Source organism: Vulpes vulpes, chromosome 4 (assembly GCF_048418805.1).
Source record: "Vulpes vulpes isolate BD-2025 chromosome 4, VulVul3, whole genome shotgun sequence".
Lineage (NCBI taxonomy): Eukaryota > Metazoa > Chordata > Mammalia > Carnivora > Canidae > Vulpes > Vulpes vulpes.
Window position 1 is genome coordinate 122163125 of NC_132783.1, and position 22661 is coordinate 122185785.

The window sequence follows — 22661 nt, forward strand, 5'->3', positions numbered from 1 at the left end:
TCACTAATGATCCCCATATTTTAAAATCCAATGGTAATTCCTTTTTTTGTTTGTTTGTTTGTTTGTTACTTGACTTAACATTCAACACAGTTGATCATCATCTCATACTTGAAATAATCCTTCACTTAACTTCTAGGACAATGAACACAATGAACTACTTACTTTGTTTTCTGTGTACCTGACTAGAATAACCTTTCTCAGTTTCATTCACTGGTCCCTTCTCATTACCCAGATCTCTGAATGTTTCAGTCCCCCACAGAGCAGTTAGGAAATCATTTCTATTTTCAATCTATTCTCGCAACCTTGCTGATCTCATCCAGACACATAGACTTAAATATCATTTTTATACCCATGATGAGGAGATTTTTATTCTCTAGCCCAATTGGCCTCTCTGAATTCCATAGTCATACCCAGCTACTTAAATTCACAATTAGCATGCCAAAGCTGAGCTCATGATTTTCATGCCAGGCCTGCTTCTCTCAGAGTCTTTCTCATCTCAGGAAATGGTAAATTCATGTATTCAGTTGCCCCGGCCAAGATCTTTGGAATTATGGCCCTACCCCCACCTCCTCTGTTTCCATGAAATCCCACAGCCAAATGCCCAAGTTCAGTTTAATATTTTACCTTTTAAAGATATCTTGAACCCAACCTTTCCTCTCCACTCTGGTCTATTCCACCCACAGCTCTCCATGAATTATTAAAATAGCCTTCTAAATGGACTTCCTGTTTTCACCATTCTCTTTTCAATCTATTCTTGACCCAGCATCCAGAATGATCCCATTAAAATAAAACGTAGATCTTATCCTTCTGCTACTCAAAGCCCTTCAGTGACTTCCCATTGACCTCTAAGTAAAAGCTAAGTTCTTGTAATATACACAAAGTTCTAAGGAAACAGCTGCCCCATCATTTACTCCTATCCCTCTCTGACTATCCTCCAAGACATTTAAACTTGTCAGATTGGCACCATGCTGATGCCAGCTTTGAGGGTCATTGCTCTTGCCATTCCCTCTTCCTGAAGACCATTTTTTTCCTGCCTCTTCATGGCTTACACCTTAGTAGCTCTTCCCAGGGCTTTATTCATGATTTATATCTTCCATGAGGATTCCCAGCTACCCCATCAAAAATGGCAAACCCTGTCACTACAACCACTACACAATTACCCACACCCCTCCCTTGCTTCATTTTTCCCCATTAACACTCACTACCATCTAACCACTTTTATTTTATTTACCATCTTGTCTGTTTTCTACTTTCCTTTCCACAACATACACACAATCCATTGGGGCTGAGATTTTTTTCCCCCCACAATCCTGTTATTTAGCTCCAGAACCTACAACAATGTCAGGCATATAAAAGGCACTTCATAAATATTTTTGAGTAAATAAATGTCTCATTCAACACTATATAACTAGGACTTAGAATAGAACTCACCATGTGGAAGGCAATAAATAAGTTCCTGCCAAATAATTATAGTTATTTGATATTGGATGTATGCTGAAAATGAACATAGAAATGTAAACCCTAATTCAGAGTGCAAAATCAAATAGTTGGAAGTACTGATTTGTGACAAACCTAAATTTCAAGTTTAATTGGAGTATTTTAAGTTTCTTTCTTTTTTAAAAGATTTTATTTTATTTATTCATGAAAGGCACAGATCGAGGGGCAGAGACATAGGCAGAGGGAAAAGCAGGCTCCCTACAGGTAGCCCAATGTGGAACTCAATCCCAGGACGCTGGGATCACTACCTTAGCCAAAGACAGGTGTTCAACCACTGAGCCACCCATGTGCCTATTTTCAAGTTTCTGTTTAAGTTCTGTTTTAATTTAGGATGATATATCAGAACTTGGTAACAAATTGTAAATGTATTAAAGATCTTTGTAGCTATTTTTAAGTTCATCTTTGCTTTAGGTTTTATTTTCAATTCATAGATACATTTTATTTTGCCATATCAAAATTCTACTTCTTATAGATGGTATTTCTTAATAAAAAAGGAAAATATCTTTGTTACATATATATGAAGGAATAGTTTTAAGTGAATACACTTCACTTAATAAAATAATCCCAAAAATCAAATTAGTGTGTCAAGTGCAGTCACTTCCAGTTTAGTTGTGTCCTAAAAACTAGTAGACAGTATTTAAGCCTAAATTTTCCTAACATCTCCTCTTAGCTCCATTTTAGAGCTCTCAAACTTGAACTAGACAGAAGGAGGAGAAATATATATGGTCCCTCATGATACATTATAATTGCCAACTTTTACCTTTTTTAGAGATGGGTGATGAATAATCTTCAAAATGACTCCACTCTAAAAGAGTATTTTAAGACCCTCTAAATAGAGTCATGACAACTGAATCCTCTTAGATATTAAGTACCCTCACACCACACGGCCAGACAGGAACCTCCATTTTAAAGTATTTAACAGGGAATCAAATATCACAAAACAAATAGAGTATCACTTTCATGGATTAGACAGTTATAATGCACACTCAGGTAAACTTGATTTACTACCTCAAGGCTCATGCCTGAAAGCTTTTAAAGGAGACTCATATATTTTTAAAAAATCAAAATGCTCAAGACAAGGACATCCAAGTGATATTTTCCTGAACACAGAGCCAACTTACACAATTAGAAATATATGACTCCATGACCACACAATTTCCCCAGCTGAAAAGATACTACTCATACCTAATCCACTTGTCTCTCTTCTTGCTATATAAAGAACAAATCTGATTTGGCAATCCCACATGAATTATTCTTTGTCGTATTAAGTGATAGTTATTTTCTTATTTGCAATGTTTGTAGATTAAAGAGATTATTCTGCAATGCACATTTCAAATAGTGAAGGAAATTTTCTAGAATCAAGCACAGGTTTGGAAAAAAAACTTCAAATAGCAGGAGATTTTCTAATATCTACATAAATCTATAAAATGAGAAGATACATTTCTACTGCTTTCAATTTTTATAATAAATAAAAATCTAAAAATTTAATGCATATTTAGAGTATGCATTAGTCATATCAAATATTTTTTCCTTGCTAATTCAATCATTCAAAAAATATTTAGGATTTTTATTTTTCCCACCCCCACTATTGAATTTTACCTGTTTTGGAAAGAAGTGAGGAATAAATTATACATTAATTAATTATACCTTTACCAGCAACCTCTAATAACAAGATTTAAATATATATACTTTTTTCCATTTTATGGAACAGACAAAAAGAAAAGTTGTTGTAGGTTTAAATAACTTACCCAAGTGAAACAAATTGAATTAGTTATTTTTATGGGACTATAACTTACTATTGATTTTGTGGTATTAGAAGCATCTCCTTCAAGGTGAGTTTATTTGTTTCTAACAGAATTTTTACCTGCAGACACTGGCAAACAATAAGACTGCATTGAATTATTTACAGCAATAAATTTCAGGTGTCAGGATAAGCATATTTAAGGATGAAGTAATAATGTTGTTCTTTTACTTCTTTGTGTTCATCAGTATACTCAGTTTCTACTAGCAAAACCTGTGCAAGATACTTGTAACTATTATAATATTAATATATATATATTAAAATAGCCTATATATATATATATATATATATATATATATATATATATATATATAAATCAGGTTCATTTTTTTTCACCTGTAAAATCCCTTTTGACAACCTGCACAAAGCCCTTCATACAATGCATAGGTGTAACTAAATTCAATTTTGCCCTTTACATGAAAAAACAAATATCCCTTCAGAAAGAATGAGAAGCTCTATTTTTCCTGAATTATATCTTCTCCCCATTTTCCTAAAGGGAAAATGTTTTTTCTTTTTCCTAGAATATCACCCCTGCTGGAGCTGTCACAGGTACTTACTTAAGTAAATTAATAGGCTCTGTAAGATATATTTCACATACATTAAAAAATACGCTGAAGACCGAAAGCCTAATGGAAACTGTCAAGTTACAGTAGAGAGCCAGAGACCACTAACTGGAATAATAAACAGGAAGGGCTGATCTTGATCTAGGTTCTGAAGTTAGAGTCCACATACCAACTGGAATCAGCAATGCACGACAAGGACAATATGTCTGTCCTCATTACTGTAGGTCACAGTTTGTTATAAAAGTAATCTATCCAAGACACTAATGAGGATAAGGTAGCAAAATACCAAAAAGAACAAATTATAAGAGTTTCAACTATGCCTAGTTCCTATGGGATGGATAGTGAAGATAGTATTTTTAGAGAGACTAGAAAAGTATCATGATACCTACTGTGAAATTGTACTTATAAAAAAAACCTAGTATTTGAAATTTGGACTTAAATTGGAACAATAATGCCAATCAATTAATAGATATTTAATAAAAGCATGCTGTATACCAAATGTAGGAGTTTCATGAAGTATTAGGCATTGTTCTGCCCCCATAGAAATCTTACAATCTCTTTGCATATATATTATGCATAATCACACACACACAGACACACACGCGCGCGCGGATAAGCAATAACTCTTCTGGAGTCCTGTTAATGCTAGATGTATGTGAGCCAAAAATATCAATCCATCCTTAAGAAGACAGATTAATACTTTTGTCTTCCATATGGAATTAAAAATCATCATGACCAAAAATGTTGCCTTTCCTCAAGCCCTTGAATCGTTCTATTTCTCTTTCTCCCTCTCAGAACTAATTACCATGTTTTGCTAACCTTTATATCCTAGCAAATTTTCCTATATGCATATTCTTCTTTTTTTCTCCATTCCCTATTACCATGGCCCTAGCTCAGGCTTGTCCTTCTCATCAATAACCCCAAACTGTTTATTTATTCATTTATTCAACAAAAATTTATGGAGCACCTGCTTAGTTTGCAAGTGATTGTGCCAAGTAGTGAATGAGATGTATAATTTTCCTGCAGTCCTAGAGCCTGGAATCTTCCCCCCAGTACTACATAGACCAGCAGCATACTGCAGCTAGACATCGGTTTAAAATACAAATACTATTATGTCCTACCCCTCCTGAAAACTATTTAATGTCTCATTACCTAGTGTACTAACTCCAAACTCCATAAGATGGATACAAGTCCTGCTCCGTTTTTGACAGATCCCTGTCTAGTTCCATAGCTTCAACTTTATAGGCTCATCCATCTACTTCATACTAGACACTCTTTTAAGAATTCCAAACTCCTTGTGCTCCTGCAAACACCATAGAAATTCCTGCCTTTTGCTTAGTCTCTTTCCACTAAAGGGTACTCACTATTTATTCTTCTACACTGAGCTGAGTGGGACCTCATCCAAGAAGTCTTGCTTAAATGCCTGGAAGATTCTTCTCTGTGCTCCCAATCATCCTGCATGTGCTATTCCTTTCTTATAATTTACAACAGTATTTGAAATTACCTGTTTGTCTTCTTTGGGAGATCCTAAAATCCTCAAGGTAAGAAGTGTATAAAATCCATATGTGTACCCCTGACTTCAGGCTCTTAAAATGTACTCAGTCAATATTTACTTACTGTTAGAACCATGTTGTGTGTTCTCTCCCAAAGATTGATTGCATATCTCTCTTTCTAAATTTTATTTCTTTGAGTGTAGTTGACACACAATATTACATTAGTTTCAATTGTGCAATATAGTAATTCAACATCTTTATTAATTATGCTCTGCTAACCACAAGTGTAGCTACCATTTGTCACCACACAACACTATTATAATATTATTGACATATTGATATATTCCCTATACTGTACCTTTGAATTCTATCACTTATTCATTCCATAACTAGCTGTATCTTCCATCATTTTGTCCATTCCCTCATCTCCTTCACCTCTGGCAAACATCAGTTTATTCTCTGTATTTATGAGTCTGTTTCTATTTTTTGTTTGTTCACTTATCCATTAGTTTTGGCTTTTAGATTCCATGTATAAGTGAAATTATATGGTAATTGTCTTTCTCCATCTGACTTATTTAACTTAGCATAGTACCCTCTATTTCCATCCATGTTGTTACAAATGGTAAGATCTCACCCTTTTTTAATTTGTATCCCACGTTCTCTTTAACCATTTGTCTATTGATGAATACTTAGGTTTCTTCTATATCTTGGCTATTATAAATAATGCTTCAGTAAACATAGGGATGTATATATATCTTTTCAAATTCATGTTTTCACATTCTTTGGGTAAATATCCAGTTGTGGAATTATCGGATCATATGGTATCTCTATTTTTTTAAGGAAACTGCATACTGTTTTCTACAGTGGCTATACCAATTTACAATCCCAAAAGCGGTATACAAAGGTTCTTCTTTTTCTACACCCTCACCAACGCTTGTTATTTCTTGTCATTTTTATTTTAGCCATTCTGACAGGTACAAGATGATATTTAATTGTGGTTTTGATTTACATTTCCCTGATAGTCAGTGATCTTGACCATCTTTTCATATAGACACACGGCCATCTGTTGGTCATCTGTTGGTCATCTGTGTTTTCTTTGGAAAAATGTCTGTTCAGATCCTCTGCCCATTTTTTAATCAGATTATTTTGGGTTTTTTTTTTTTTTGGTGTTGAGTTGTAGAAGTTCACAAAAATCTTCTCCCATTCGGTAGGTTGCTTTTTCATTTTGTTGATGGTTTCCTTTGCTGTGCAAAAGCCCTTTATTTTGATTACACATCTCTTTTATGTATACTAAATACAACGCAAGAAAACAAGAGAACAACCAGGGGGTACAGTGTTTCTACTTCCAAATGCTTCATAACCAACATAAAATGTACTGGCTTTTCTTATCCTACACATCTACACATTTGTCATTTCCACTTGAAAGCTGCAACTTGTGGAATAATTGTTTCATGATTTGGTATATTTTGAGGGACGCAAGATGGTCATAATGAGTAACAAAATGCTTAAAAACTACTTGGATTCTGTACCAAGATTTTTTTTTTTTAGTGAATAAATTAAAGACTTTTATGATTGATCCTGAGCCTGATCCCTCTAAGGTGAAGATGCTATCTCCAGTTACATCAAACTATTCTGTGCTCCCTGAATATGTCATTCTTGCCCGCTTCTCTGGATGCTGATTTTTTTTTTCATGTTGTCTGAATTGTCCCTTATACTCAGCCTTAACTCAGTTTTCTACCGGTAAACTTCTAGTTATTTTCTGGTTTGGCACAATTAAGGTATTACATGCCAAACCCTCTTTGATCCACTATGCAAAGCTGTCCCACTTATTAAATTCTTGTACATGCTGTTTATATTTCTACTATTGCACAATTCCATCATATCTTCATTATTTATTTCATTGTGTGTCTTTCCCATTGTGTAGGAAACTCTTCATACATGTTTTTGGCCCACTTCTCAGCACAAAGCTCATTCCCATAAATGTTTACTAAATCCAAGAATGAATAAATATTGTATCTTGATAAAACAGCTGCACTGAAACTTTTTACATCAAAATATATTTTATTTACCCCAAAGGAGAGAAAATATTTAAAATAAACACTTTCAACCATATAATAAGATGTCCTAGGTATGTATGGTTGTTATTCTTATTCAAATCAATGCATCAGCATTAATGAGCTTCGTTTAATTTTCCAGGGTGTTCATATTAATTATATGACTGTTTTTATTTTCATTTGATAAGAGGATACGGGTGAAAGTGTTTGAACAAGCACTGTCAGAGATTCAATTAAACATTTGAACAGTCTATTTTTATTACAAATAGCTTCCACTTTATTTTTCTCTGCAGACTAGAGTATTTCCCTATAATAGAAAAGTTACATATTTTATATGAGGCTATTTATAAATTATTGAAGATTAAAAATTGACTATCAGTGGAAAAGAACAGAAACATGTGAGCTGAATATAGCTATGATATTCCCTAATCTCAGCACCATATTGTTTTTTATTACCCCATAAACTTTTGTATGTAATTAGTAATGATGAGAAGAAAAATTAATTTTATGTAGCAATTTACTCCTCTGAGGATGGAAGAAGAAAAAGTAGATTTATTTATTTTTCTAAATAAAATTATATGTTGTAAAAAGTTTGATAATTACTTAGAAAACATTTAATTAGCAATAATACAAATGTTTCTGGTAAAAATTGGAATCCACTAAAATTGTGAGTTAAGTAAATTTTAAAATTCAAGAAATATAATTTTAAAATGGCACATATTATGAGCAAAGTCAGGCCTTATTTCTTTTGTATAAAAGTCTTTACAGGTACATTCTGTTTAAAAAGGCTAATATTGTTAGACAGAAATGTATATGGGAATTTCTATAAGATTATTTATCTCTCAAGAAAGAGTCACTTACATTCCAAAAAAGGGAGGTGGTGCATGGGATCTGTCAAAGAGATTAATCACTTTTTTAAAAAACAATCACTAAATCCTAAAAAAAGTAATCTAGTTTTTCCACTGTTAGACTTCCAGGGCCAAATTCACACCCTACAAAACTCATACAACTCCCACTGAAGCTAAGTGGAGGACAGGGGTTGATCTATGCTATCTGACATTAACCTTGGATATTATCTAATAAAAGAAAAGCTATCCTATTCTAACTGGGTCACAATTTAGTCTGGCTCCTCAGAGTCCACAAGATCAGTCTTCTGTGGCCATAAAAAAAACAAAACTAATTTTAAAATAGAATCTATTTCATTAGAGTTGCTTGCAGTGATGCCAATGCAAAATAGAAAGTTTTGTTTAGAAATACTTGCATTTTTCTTTAGAACTCTAATATTTAAAAGAATATAGTCACAGTAATCAAAATGCCATTATCTTCTTCTTCTCCCCTTTGTCTGTTTATCTATCAGAATGTGGAATACATTCAAAAGTAACAGAACTGAGGGAGATTTAGAGAGCAATGTGACTCAAGAGAGGACTAATTCTAAGTAAAACCCAAGTAAATGTTTATCTATTGTTGAAAGCCTTCCTTTCTTCTTTCTCTGAAGAAAATTTAGAATTCACATAAATATGTTAGCAACATGTAAAAGTGGGAGTTTTAGACCAGGGCCTAAATAATTAGCAAATCTAAAAGCTTGACAATAAAATGAGGGAAAATCATATTTGAGTTACCCAATAATACAACTAAATTTCTCATATCTGAAAAATCAATCTCATTCTAACTTAAGACTTAGATAAAATATGGTATTCTTTGTTGGACCCTTCTTTTCCCCCTCATAGCTTATATTTCTTCATAGCTCTCCTCATCACCTGATATACTCTATTATCTATTTAGGTTCTATTTCCTCTCTTTGGAATGCAAATCCTATAGGCTAGGAATTTTTTGTCTCATATGTTCACAGTTCTAGCTCAAAAGTCTAGCATAATGCTTATCATAAAATAAGCACACAAAAAATCATTAATGAACTAAATAACTAATTAATTAGTTTAAAAATACATTCCTTGGTAATAAAACATCATAGATTGTCCTCCCCTCCAAGAATAATCAGGAGATGTTTAAAAATAAGACCCTACTGAGAGAATCCTAAAATATAAGTTGAAACAGCACCCTCTACCAAAGAGACCAAGAAAGATGATATTCAAAGGGCAAACGAAGAAGACATCCACTGACCACATTGCGCCTTTCCCAGGCCAGTGCAGCATTACACAGAGAGGTTTCCCTGGAGACTCCAATTCCTCTGGTGGAAGAACTAGCTCTTCCAGCATTGTGGGTTGCTTTTCAGGAACCCCTCCTTAAGTTTGCCTCATGAGGATTTCAGGAAAATCTGGATGGTTTAACTACTGGGAATCTGACTATGATGAAGAAGAAGGTGGGGGCTTGGAATAAACAGTACTCAAATCTTGGCAGACCAAGTACATACTTGCAGTATCCAAGTAGTAAGCCCAACCGAAGGTTTGCCTCATCTGCAGGACCAAGTCAGGGTGCACTCTGACAAGGGAACTCAGTGGGATGTAGATATGCTTGATTCAGATCCTCAAATGAATTTTGCTGGTCCTAGAGCCTGATTTGCTCAAACCCAGGTAAGGAGCTAAATCACAGCCCTACCCACTATGGAGAGTGTTTTCTGGACCCAGCTGAGCAGGAGAGTTGGCAACAACTCTTGGAAGTTATACTTGAGCCAAGAGGAGGGCAAGCAGAACTGATTGTCCCCAGAGCAAAGTACCAAATGTGGAGCATTTCCATGCTATGCAAAGGCAAGAGGATCAATTCATAACCATGACTAAGGGTAGCTCCCAGCCCTTCCCAACCAGATAGCTTTTGGGAAAGCCTATTTAGAAGCTCCCAACCCTTCCAACCAGATAGCCTTTGGGAAAGCCTATTTAGAAGTAGCCTGGAGTAGCCACTCCGCCTCTCATCCAGGCAAAAGAACTGAAACATAGTCCCTCTGCTGCGAAGAGTGTCTACTGACCCTATCTGATCAGATGGGCTGAACCCAATTCCTGGAAGCTGTACAGTCCAGTGGCACTTGAGTTGAAAGGTGAGTGGGCAGAGCTGATAGTTTGCAGAACAAATCCACTGGCTTTTTGGTCAGGGAACTTAGGGTGCAGGTCAGCTTGAGTTAGCCAAAAAACAAAGAGCTTTATCAGCTTTAGAGCTGCTTCTCCTGCTGCACCTGTGCTGGAAATTTAATTCATGGCCCTGCTTATCACTGAATACAGCCTTTTGGCTGTCCAATCAGAAAAACCGACTACAGCACACTGGAAGCTGTATAATCCATCCAGTGGCCCTATCTACAATGACACTTGAACATAGAAAAAAACCTGTGTCTTTGCCTGTCTGCAGAGCATACTCTATTGCATTATCCAACCAGGGAGGTTAGTGCACACTCTGGTCTGAATTCAAGTACCCAAACAATGAGCTGTACAGGCCCTGAGTCTCATCCTGATGCCCTCCTAGGGCAGGGAGGCTAATTCACAGCCTCATTTACTACTGAATATAATACCCAGTCTTAACTAGTAAGTCCAACCAGAGACTCCAGGCAAATGTGGAGTCCACCCTACAGTCTCACTAGGACAAAACATCAACCAGTAGTCCTATCCACCTGCTCTTAGTAGGGGCATACCCCCAATGTCCATCTCAGAGCTCCACAGTTGCCTCACCCAAAAACCAACCATAATAGCAGGCTGCCACCTGCCCAAGGATAATAACAGCAGATAGACCAAGAAACCCAAATTGAGTTTGATTGGTGAAGAACTATCTCTGCCAGAGCTTACCTATTAAGCCTGGATGAGGTACCCAGTTACTCAAATGTGCAGATACAAACAAAATGAATCAGGAATCATGAAAAATCAAGTAAATATGATGCTCCCAAAGAAAACTAATGAAGTTCCAATAGCTGACCCTAAAGTATGGAGATCTATGGACTGTCAAACAAAAAATTCAGAATAATCCCCTTTAATATATTTAGTGAACTACAAGAAAACACAGACAGATGACTTAACAAAAGTAGGAAAACAATGTCTGAGCAAAATGAGAACTTTGGCAAGGAAATGGCAACCATCCAAAATAAATAAAATAAAAACAGAAATCGTAGAGTTGAAAAATATAATAACTAAACTGAAGAATTTGATAAAGAGTTTCGAAAGTAGACCTTACCATTCAGAAGACGAGATCAGTGATCTGGAGGATAAGCCATTGGAAATTACCCAGTCAGAAGAGCAAAAAGAGAAAAAAAAGTTAAGAGTGAAGAATTCTGATACACAATGTAAAGAAACAATATTTGCATTATGGGAATGAAGAAGAGAAGAAAAATAGAAAGGATAGAAAGTATATTTAAAGGAATAGTGGCTAAAATATCTCAAACTTGGAGAGAGAAATTGACATTCAACAGTGAGGCAAAAAGTAGCCTAAATACATTGACCCTGAGATGGCTAAATTGAAACACATTACAATTAAATTACCAAAAAGTTAAGGATAAAGAAGTTTAAAAACAGCAAGAGAAAGGAAAGCAGTTAGATACAAAGAAACCCCCATAAGACTATGGGTACATTTCTCAACAGAAATTTTTCAAGTCATAAGAAAAAAAGTAGCATATTCAGAATGCAGTAACAAAATCACCATCACCCAAGAATTCAATACCTGGCAAATCTGTCTTTCAGTAATGAAGGTGGGATAAAGACTTTCCCAAACAAACAAAAGCTGAGAGAGTTCATTATTGCCACACCTGCCTTACAAGAAATGCTAAAGGAGTTCCTTGAATGAAAATAAAAGAACACTAATTAACACCATAAAAACATATACAAGTAGTATATATCACTTGTAATTGTAAATATACAGCCATAATTAGATGCTACAATATGATATCATGGTGTATAATTCACTTACAATTCAAACTTGAAAGTTAAAAAAAAGAACATAATAAAAATAACCATAACTACAATAATCTGTTACTAGTTACACAATACAAAAACATCAATAGCCTAAATGTGAGGGAAGGGAGAAGTAAAAGTATAAAGTTTATGAATTCTACTGAAGTTGTTACCAGTTTCAAATGGGGTGCTTTAAGTTTAAATCTTGTATTTTATACAAGCCTCATGGTAGCTATAAGGGAAAATTCAATAATAACTATGCAAAAAAACTTGGTAAAAGTACAAGTGTACTTATACCAAAAGATACCAAAACACATACAAAATAAAAATAGCAGGATAAAAAACAATGAATAATGGATTGACAAAATAACCAGAAAATAATTAACAAAATGGTAATTGTAAGTTCTTACCTATTTATAATTACTTTAAATGTAAATGAATTCAATTTTCCAATTAAAAGACATAGAATGGCTAAATGGATTAAAGACAAAGAAACAAACAAAAAACAGATCCAATAACATGCTGCCTACAAGAGACTCATTTTAGTCTTAAAGACTCCCATAGACTGAGAGTGAAAAAGATATTTTCTGCAAATGATAATTTCAAAAAAGCAGAGGTAGCTATATTTATATCAGACAAAATAGATTTTAAGCTAAAAATGGTGAAAAGGTATAAAGAAGGTCAATGTATAATGATAAAAGGAGTCAATGAATTAAGAAGATATAACAATTATAAATATTTATATGCCAAACTTTATAGCATCTGAATATATAAAGCAAAAGCTAACAGAGCTAAAAGGAAAATAAGCCATAATACAATGGTTGGAGACTTTAATACCCTGCTCTCAACAATGCATAGATCATCCAGACAGAACCAAAAAAGAAAAAAAGCAGATTTGAACAGCACTACAGAATAAATAGACCTAACAGACATATAGAACATTCTACCCAACAATAGAACACACATTCTTCTCAAGTGCACATGGAACATTTTCTAGGATAGAACATATGTCAAGTCACAAAACAAGTCCTAACAAATTGAAGATTTAAAGCCTACCAAATATCTTCTTTGATTACAATGACAAAAAAACCCTGAAAATCAATAAGAGGAAACCTGCAAAATTCAGGAACATGTGGATATTAAGCAACAATCTCCTGAACAATAAATGGATAAGGAGGAAATAAAAAAGTTTCTTGAAACAAGTGAAATGGAAACATGACATACTAGAACTTGTGGAATGCAGAAAAAGCAATTATAAGAGGGAAGTTTATAGCAATAAATGCCTACATTTGACAAAAAAAGATCCTAAACAAATAACCCAAATCTAAACCTTAAGGAGCAAGAAAGAGACAAAATGAGCCCAAAATTAGCAGAAGAAAGGAAATATAAAGATTAGAGCAGAAATAAATGAAATGGAGAACAGAAAACAATAGAAAAGATTAAGCTGAAAGTCGTTTCTTTGAACAGATAAAATTAACAAATCCTTAGCTGACTAACCAAGAAAAAAAGAGAAATGACTCAAATCAACAAAATTATGAATGAAAAAGGAGACATTCTATCTTATAACACAGAAATTTGAATGATCATAAAAGACTAATATGAGCAATTATACACCAACAAACTGTATAACCTAGAAGAAATGAAAATATTCTTAGAAACCATACAACCTACCAAGACTGAATCAGGAAGAATTAGAAAATCTAAATAGACAAATTATGAGCAAGGAGATTGAATGAGTAATCAAAATTATCTCAACAAAGAAAGATCAGGACTGAATGACTTTTGAATTTTACCATATATTTAAAGAAGAATTAATATCAATCCTCAAACTCTTCCAAAAAACTGAAAAGGATGAAACACTCTTAAACTCATTTTATAAAACCAGCATTATTCTTATACCAAAACAAGAAAAAGGTATTACTAAGAAAGAAAATCACAGGACAAGACTTCTAATGAATATAAATGTGAAAATTCTCTTTAAATACTAGCAAACCAAATTCAGCACATTGAAAGGATGTGGGATTTATCAAGTGGGATTTATCCCTGGGATCCAAGTGGAATTTATCCCTGGGATCCAAGGATATTTCAACATATGCAAATCAACCAGTGTGATACATTTCATCAACAGAATGAAAGAAAAACTCGTAGGATCTTCCCAATAGACAAGAAAAAGCATTTGACAAAACTCAATATCCATTCATTATAAAAACAACAAATTAGGAAGGGACAACTGGGTGCCTAAGTGGTTGGGCATCTGCCTTGGCTCAAGGCGTGATCCCAGGGTCCTGGATCCCAGGGTCCTGGAGTCTCACATTGGGCTCCCTGCAAGGAGCCTGCTTCTACCTTTGCCTGTGTCTCTGCCTCTCTCTGTGTCTCTCGTGAATAAATAAATAAGATCTTAAAAAAAAAAAAAGCACAAATTAGACACAGAAGAAACATACATCAACAGAATAAAAGCCATATGGGATAAGCCCTCAGGTAACATCATACTTAATGATGAAAGTTTTGAAAGCTTTTCTTCTAAGATCAGGAATAAGACAGGATGTCCATTTTCACCACTCTTATTTAATACGATATTAGAAGCCTTAGCTACTGCCATCAGGCAAGAAAAAGGAATAAAAGGTATCAGAATTGGAAAAGAATATATAAAATTATCCTCATTTGTAAATAGCATAATTGTATGCATAGAAAATCCTAAAAATTCAACCAAAGACTGTTAGATCTAATGGATGAATTCAGTAAAGTTCAGAATACAAAATTAACATACAAAAATCAGTAGGACTCCTATATACTAACAATGAATTTTCTGAAAAAATAACAAAGAAGTCAATCCCATTTACACAGCATCAAAAACAGTTTAAGGAGATGAAAAATCTCTACTCTGAAAACTATAAGACACAAATAGGTGGAAAGGTATCCTGTGTTTATGGTTGGAAATAATTAATAATAATAATAATTATTATAATAATTAATCTTAAAATGCCAATACCACCAAAAGTCATCTATGGATGCAATGCAATCCCTATCAAGATTCCAATGACTTTATTTTACAGAAGTCGAAAAACACTCCTAAAATTTATATGGAACCAAAAAAGACCCAGAATAGTCAAAAAAATCCTGAGAAAGAAGAACAAAGTAGAAAGCCTAATGCTTCCTGATTTTAAGCTCTCCTATAAAGCTATAGTCTTCAAAGCAGTATGATAGTGGAATAAAAATAGATGAAAAGGCCAAGAGAACAGAATCAAAAGCCCAGAAACAAAACTAAGCATATCTGGTCATCTAATATTTAACAAAGGAGCCAACAATATTCAATGAAGAAAAGAGTCTATTCAATAAATAGTGCTGGAATGGTTGGATATCCACATGTAAAAGAATAAAAGCAAACCCATATCTTCCATAATTCACAAAAATTATCTCAAAATGAAGTAAAGTCTTGAATGTAAAACCTAAAACCATAAAACTCCTAGAAGAAGACATGGGAATAAAGCTCCTTGATATGGGTCTTAAAGATTATTTTTTGGGTATAACACCTGGAGCACAAGTAACAAAATAAACAAACAAGTGGGACTACATCAAACTAAGAAGCTTCTACAAGCAAAAGAAATTATCAACAAGGTAAAAAAAACAACTTATGGAACAGAAAATAATAATATTTGCAAACCATATATCTAATAAGGGATTAATATCCAATATATATATATAGAACTCATAAATTCAATAGCCAAAAAAAGAAGAGAAAAAATAATAACCCAATTAGAAAATGGGTAAATGACTTGAATAGACATTTCTTAAAAAAAAAAAAAAGATAAAGTCAACAGGTACATGAAAAATGTTTGACATTACTAGTTAGACCTGGAAGGCCTTATGCTAAGTGAAATAAGTCAGGCAGAGAAAGACAAACATTTAAGATTTCACTTTTATGTGGAATCTAAAACAAACAAACAAACAAACAACAAAAAACCCCAACTCATTGAAAAAGAAATCAGACTCATGAGAGGCACAGGGTGGAAAGAGAAGGTGGTCAGAAAGTACAGGCTTTTGCTTTTGAGACAAATGAATACCAGGGATGTAATGTACAATTGATGACTACAGCTAACACTGCTGTATGATACCCAGGAGAAGTTTTTAAGAAAGTCAGTCCTATGAGTTCCCATCACAAGAGCTTTTCTCCTCCTTTTTTCTTTTCTTCTTTCCTTCCTTTTTATTTTATCTGTATAAGAAGAGGTATGTTGGCTGAACCTATTGTGGTAATCATTTCACTATATATACATATATATATGTATATAGTGATATATATATATATAAATCAAACCATCATGCCATATGCTTTAAATTTGCACAGTGCTGTATGTCAATTATTTCTCAATAAAAGTGAGAGAAAAAAGAAAATACACTATAGTTGTTGCAGAAGACTGTTGTTATGTGGTAGGTATGTATTCAAAATATGGAAATGAATTCTACCTTTTGATTTTTAGCCAATAAACAGGAGATTTAGAACATTTGGGAAAGAATATGTAGTACTTTGTAAATTAATGGAATAAGGTGACCCAAAATATATGTATAGTCTTCTTAGAAAAGCATAACGTTATCTCCTTCAATAAACAAATGCCAGGAGACACCTGGGTGGCTCAGCAGTTGAGCGTCTGCCTTTGGCTCAAGGCGTGATCCTGGAGTCCCAGGATAGAGTCCCACATTGGGCTCCCTGCATGGAACCTGCTTCTCCCTCGGTCTGTGTCTCTGCCTCTCTCTCTGTGTATTTCTCATGAATAAATAAATAAAATCTTAAAAAAAAAAAACAAATGCCAGTTTAGGACTGTTACTGCACTGATCATATAATTTACGGGAAGCATAGAGCCAGGAAATGATGGAGTCTAGCTTTTGGACATCTGTTAGTGCTCCACATAATTCCATCTTAGTGGTTAGATGAATGACCTTCTGATTTTTTTTTATAGTTTTTCTGATACAAAACCAGAACAATATTTTGCCTTATTTAACTAATAAAAGGCAGTTCACAAATCATTCATTTCCTTTCATATCATTTTTCCTAGAATAAAATATTTCTGTGTAAACCAAATCATAACGTCAATATGAGTATAGCCTGATCTGAGATTTACCTGTTATTTCTTTTTTTTAAGGAGAAGAGATTCAGTGGTTGCATAGGATCATTAGTAAATGTGGTATCTTGAATGGCACCAACCAATCAAAAAGGACAGGAATGGATTATCTTAGTGAAAACAACACAAACTGGGAGGTTTAGTGGCCTTTTGACAGGAATGCCAAAGGAAGCTTCTGACCACTTACAATAGAATGTTAATAGCTCATGCCACTTCAACACTGACAGCTCTGAAGTGAGAGGCCACTAATCTCTGTTTGTAATATCCACAGTTGAAGGAAAAAATAAGTATTTCTTCTTAAGCACGGGATAAGTATTAACTGTCTAAAAATTTCGGGAATGTTCTACATGTCTGAAAGAGAAAAAAGAAGACAGCCATGGACAAGGAATCAGGTTTTTTCACTCCTGAACCAAAATATATGATTAAAATGGAATGTAGTTTTCGAGACCAATCAATTTACCAGTCAGTTCTTACTTAGAATAGCTGTATATGTACAACGAAGAATTTACATATAAATTTTGATGAGAATTAAGCATCATATGTAGACAGGGGTTGTGGTAAGAACAATCTCTATGTTTTTAATTAAAAAAATAAGCTAAATCATAAAGGAATCTTTGCTAGGGAGCTGATGCTTCAGATCTGAAATGGAATCTGTTCATTAGCTCTACATTATTCAGGACTATAAAGACGAGACATTTTAACAATCCTGGGCTCAATTAGGCATCAACTGCTATCCTGGCAGAAACCTGGCATGCATCTTGTTCTTAGGAAGTTTGGATGGCGTTATTTACAATTTGTTCCTCAGGGAATGCCCTGAGAAAAAGAAGTCTGGTTGCCATCATAAGTTATGTACTAACCTCATAATTCTCTACCTGACAGCTCAATTGTACATCCTTCATTCAATCAGATGGCAATACACTAGCGCTCAAATGGCAGCTACTCACCTCTCAGTTTTCAAGAATCAAGGAAAAGAATGTACATTTATGAAATTATAATACCTAAGCATCAACTTTTCTTTCAAGTGCTATAACCTAAGGGTGAGCATTGAAAAGTCAGTCAATAGTATAATTACTATAAAAAATTGATTTTAACTTGAAATTTTCCAAACATCGTTCAATATACAGATGAATCTAATTGAAATTATTACATTGTTCTTTATATTATTACCATTATTTTATTTGAATTTTTTTTTCTCAGAATCTATCCTCCTGTTTGCATGCTACAAACCTAATGATCCCACTTGTCCTTTGAAGCCATATGACATGTCCTTCTTTAGGGCATCAGGTAAAGTTCAAGTCAAGAGGTTTTAAAATGCCACATAAATACAAAATAATAAAAAGAGAAACTGCCACTTGTGTTTGATAACTGATGTCTTAGAAAACGGACTAGTAATGCATTTCTATTATTACATTTTATAACAGAGTCATCTATAGGGTTAAATTTTAGAAACTAGTTAAATTCTTTTTATTTGTGCAAATTTTACTTATTGTTCCTTTTCCCTTCCTTTTAGTCTTACTTTAGTTCATTAGATGCAGTAATATCTCCCTTGTCTGTGACAATTTCCATTAATATCTCAAAGGCAGCTATTAAGCCTCATTACAAGAAAAGATTATAGAAGGATACTGCACACAATAATCGTGAAGATAAAGACAATAGTCACATTTTCATTTGTTTCTTTGTTCTTAAGATGCAAATCAAATGTGAAGCTCTTTTTAGCCTGCTTTTCTCAGTGTATACTTTCAAAGCTTTTGGAATACGAAAAACCTCCACAGCTAAATAAATTCTAGTATTTGGATTATTCCTTTCTCAAAATGCAACAAAGACATGTACCTGCTGTCAGAAATTTGCCACACTTATTACTCTCAAAATCTCATTGTCAGGGAATTCAGAAAAACTACTAGAGTTTCATCATTTACATAAGTTATTCGCAGGAATTAACTGTGGGCTATAATGAAGCTAATTAGTGGTTGTTGCAGAGACACTGTATAAAGTATTCATTATTACCAACAATAGTCCATCATTCCATCAAAATACTTAAAACATCAATTCTTAGATAATTATCTAAACATATCCATGGAAAATTATGTATGAGTAAAACTCATCAAACCCCCAAGAAATAAAATGTTTATGGGTTTTTAATCTAAATTGATTCCTTTAAAATAAATGTATTGTGGCTCATATATGAGGTTTGAAATCCAGGTTTTGTGACAATCTTTCTTTTCTATTTGAAAGATACTGAAATATTGATAATAATTATAAAATATCAACACCAAGTGAATTAATTTCTACTTACATAACTAAAAAGTGGCAGAATGAGGAGTATATATAGGTCAGGGACTTAATTCTGATTGTCTAATGATGAAGCAGATTTATCTTTCTGTATTTTTTATTATCTGAAGAATTTTAATTTTCTCTGAATGTTGTTCTAGACTCACTAATGATAAGGATATAATCAGTCACTTTATATATCTCTCATCCATCAATAAATAAATGTTTGATTCTACTCTTAAAATTAATAAATGATTAAAATAAAACTTTAAGTGTTATGCTTCAGAGCCAACATTAATGGTTAATTAATTCTGCAGGGTGATTTTACCTCTGACATTAGTGTTTATGAGCTTCTATGCTAAGAATTGACAAAAGGAAATAAGGCTATCCTGAAGCTCTTCAGTCTACACATCTACCTTTTGTAGAGAAGGTGGGCCCTCCTTCATCCTATGCTCCACTCTGACTTTCCTGTCTCTTTTCATCTCCTCCTCCCTTTGGGGGTTCATTCTCCTAAGTTTCCAGCAATGCTCACAAATTCCCCACCCCTCTTTGCCATCATATGCAGAATATAATTTCACTTAAGAAGAGTTAGCATTTGCTTTTTTTCTAACCACACACTCATGCCTCCACCATTTGCAGCCCAGACACTGTTTTCATCATTCATCCAAAAGTGCTCATTTGTAGATCAGTATTTGCATTCTCAATCCAAATTCGAAAGCGTTAGTTTCATATGTATTCCACTCACCAGGGCACACAATTAGGTTTCCCTCTCCTTACCTGACACAAATGCACTCTTTTAATTCTACTTTTTAAATTTCTTTGACTTTTTCTCTTGCCCCTATGCATAAAGTTTGCTTACAGTTTTCAATTTTTAAATTTTTTCCTCAATAATTCAATCTACTCTCCTCACTAACATCAGATATCCCCAGATATACTTCCCAACTGCTGATCAACTATATCTATTTGACTATGCCCCATCATAGTATTGCTCGTAGAACCCTTTCTTGCATTAAGATGTTACTAGATATTTCAAGATCATAAATATAATGTATAGATAGAGATTAATATAGTATATCAATATATACTTTATATGCATAGAGAAAGAGAGAGATCCCTTGGTCCATGGTCAAGGAAAATTTTGCATTCTCTTAGGTCTATATAGTGGGGTAAGCAGAGGTCTTTCTTATAAAAACAAAATCAATAAAACTTACTTTACCCATATTTTCTAAAATTTATTTAATCATATAATATTCTGTGCTTTCATTTTTTTGAACATCTTTTAATATCCTATGGGCACAGTGTTCTGTGCATCACAACTCATTTACATGTTAGTCTTTCAAAATCCATTCTCTCTATTCAATCATAGTTCTTAAGCCAATTGTAAGTCACCTTCTCTGGGGAATGTTTTCCAAGAAATAGTTATTAAGGGCATATTTGCAATAATTGATACATTAGTTCAAATATTTTAAGTTATATTTGTAGACATCTTTCCCATCTAAATGTTTCAAATTTCCATTGACTTGTTTTCCTCAAAGGACTTATCTTTATGAGAAATATTTAACACTGGAGTGCCTGGGTGGTAGTTGGTTAAACATCCAACTCTAGATTTTGGCTTGGATAGTGATCTCAGGTCATGCAATCAAGTCCTGCATCAGGCTCTGTGCTGAACATGTAGTCTGCATGAAACTCCCTCTCCTTCTGCCCCTCCCCCCTCTTTTGCACAATTAATTCTTTTTGTCTCTGTCTCTCTCAAATAAATAAGTCTAAAAAAAAAAAAAAGAAATATTGAATTCTGATCCTAGGAAAAGAACTGAGTCCCTTCATCTACAAATATTTTCTCATGATGACAAAAAGGCTAAACACAGAATATACTTAATTTTTTAGTATGTGACAATTGGGTAGATGAAATACTAATGAATGAAATTAAGCTAATCTGTCATTCTTTGCTCTTTCTTTCTTATTATTTTTTTCCTACCACTGCCACCCAGTTGTCTAAAAGTCACAAAAATACCTCCTTTTCCACTGATTGCCCTCTAGTAGAGGACACTGGAAGAAAGAAGTAATGAGCATGAACAACATTTGTAAGCACCTAGTTGGCATTTTTAAGTGAAAAATAATAAAATTCTTACTAAACATCTGGAAATAAGACATCTTTTGCATAAAACCAAGATCACTTTGCACAAGAAGGCTGATCTCAGCATCCTCAAAAAAGGGCAAATTCTCAAGAGAGCAGCCCAACATGGATTACTTCAGGAATAGGCAGTCAGATGAATGGCCTAAGGATTAGTGCTTTCTGTAATATGATAGGAGCGTGACAGTATCAGAACTCCGTTTAATATGGCATGATCTTTCCCCAGAAGAAAGCAAAGAAAGATTGTATTCCATCAAGGGGAATTACAAAGCTGTAAATTACATTGTGTCACAGCCAGCGGTATTAAATACCAAGTTTTTAATTAGCAGTCTTAATTTTATTTGGTTATTAAAATATACTTCTACAATACTCAGAGGTACTTTTTGGTGAAAACATATCTATTCAGACATAAAGTCAAGGAAGAAAGACCCAGGTACCAGAAATATAATATATGATTTGGCAGTGAACAAAAATCATCAGTAAGATACACTGATTTTTTAATTTACAGTATACTTGTTTCAAATGTATCATGTTAAACTTAGAAGTAATAGTAAGATGTTTCTGACTTTGAGGATTTTTTTCCAGAAATATAAAACAAGGCATTAAGAAAATATGATACAGTGATTGTGTATTATGAGAGCTTGTGACTATGTATATGTATATATATATATATATATATATATATATATATATATATATATATATTCTCAATCTCTTGACTGTTATAATATTCTTGGGTTATTGATATTTGTTTAAATTGGGGAAACAATTGTCTTGAAATCATGGAATCAAGCCCACTACTTGGTTGCCAAAATAATTTCATTTCTTTGACCTTATGGTACAAAAGCAAATTCATAACATTAACCTCCATCCTTGTGACTCTTGAGCAGGGTGCTACAAAGAGACAAGTGGGAAACTGGATA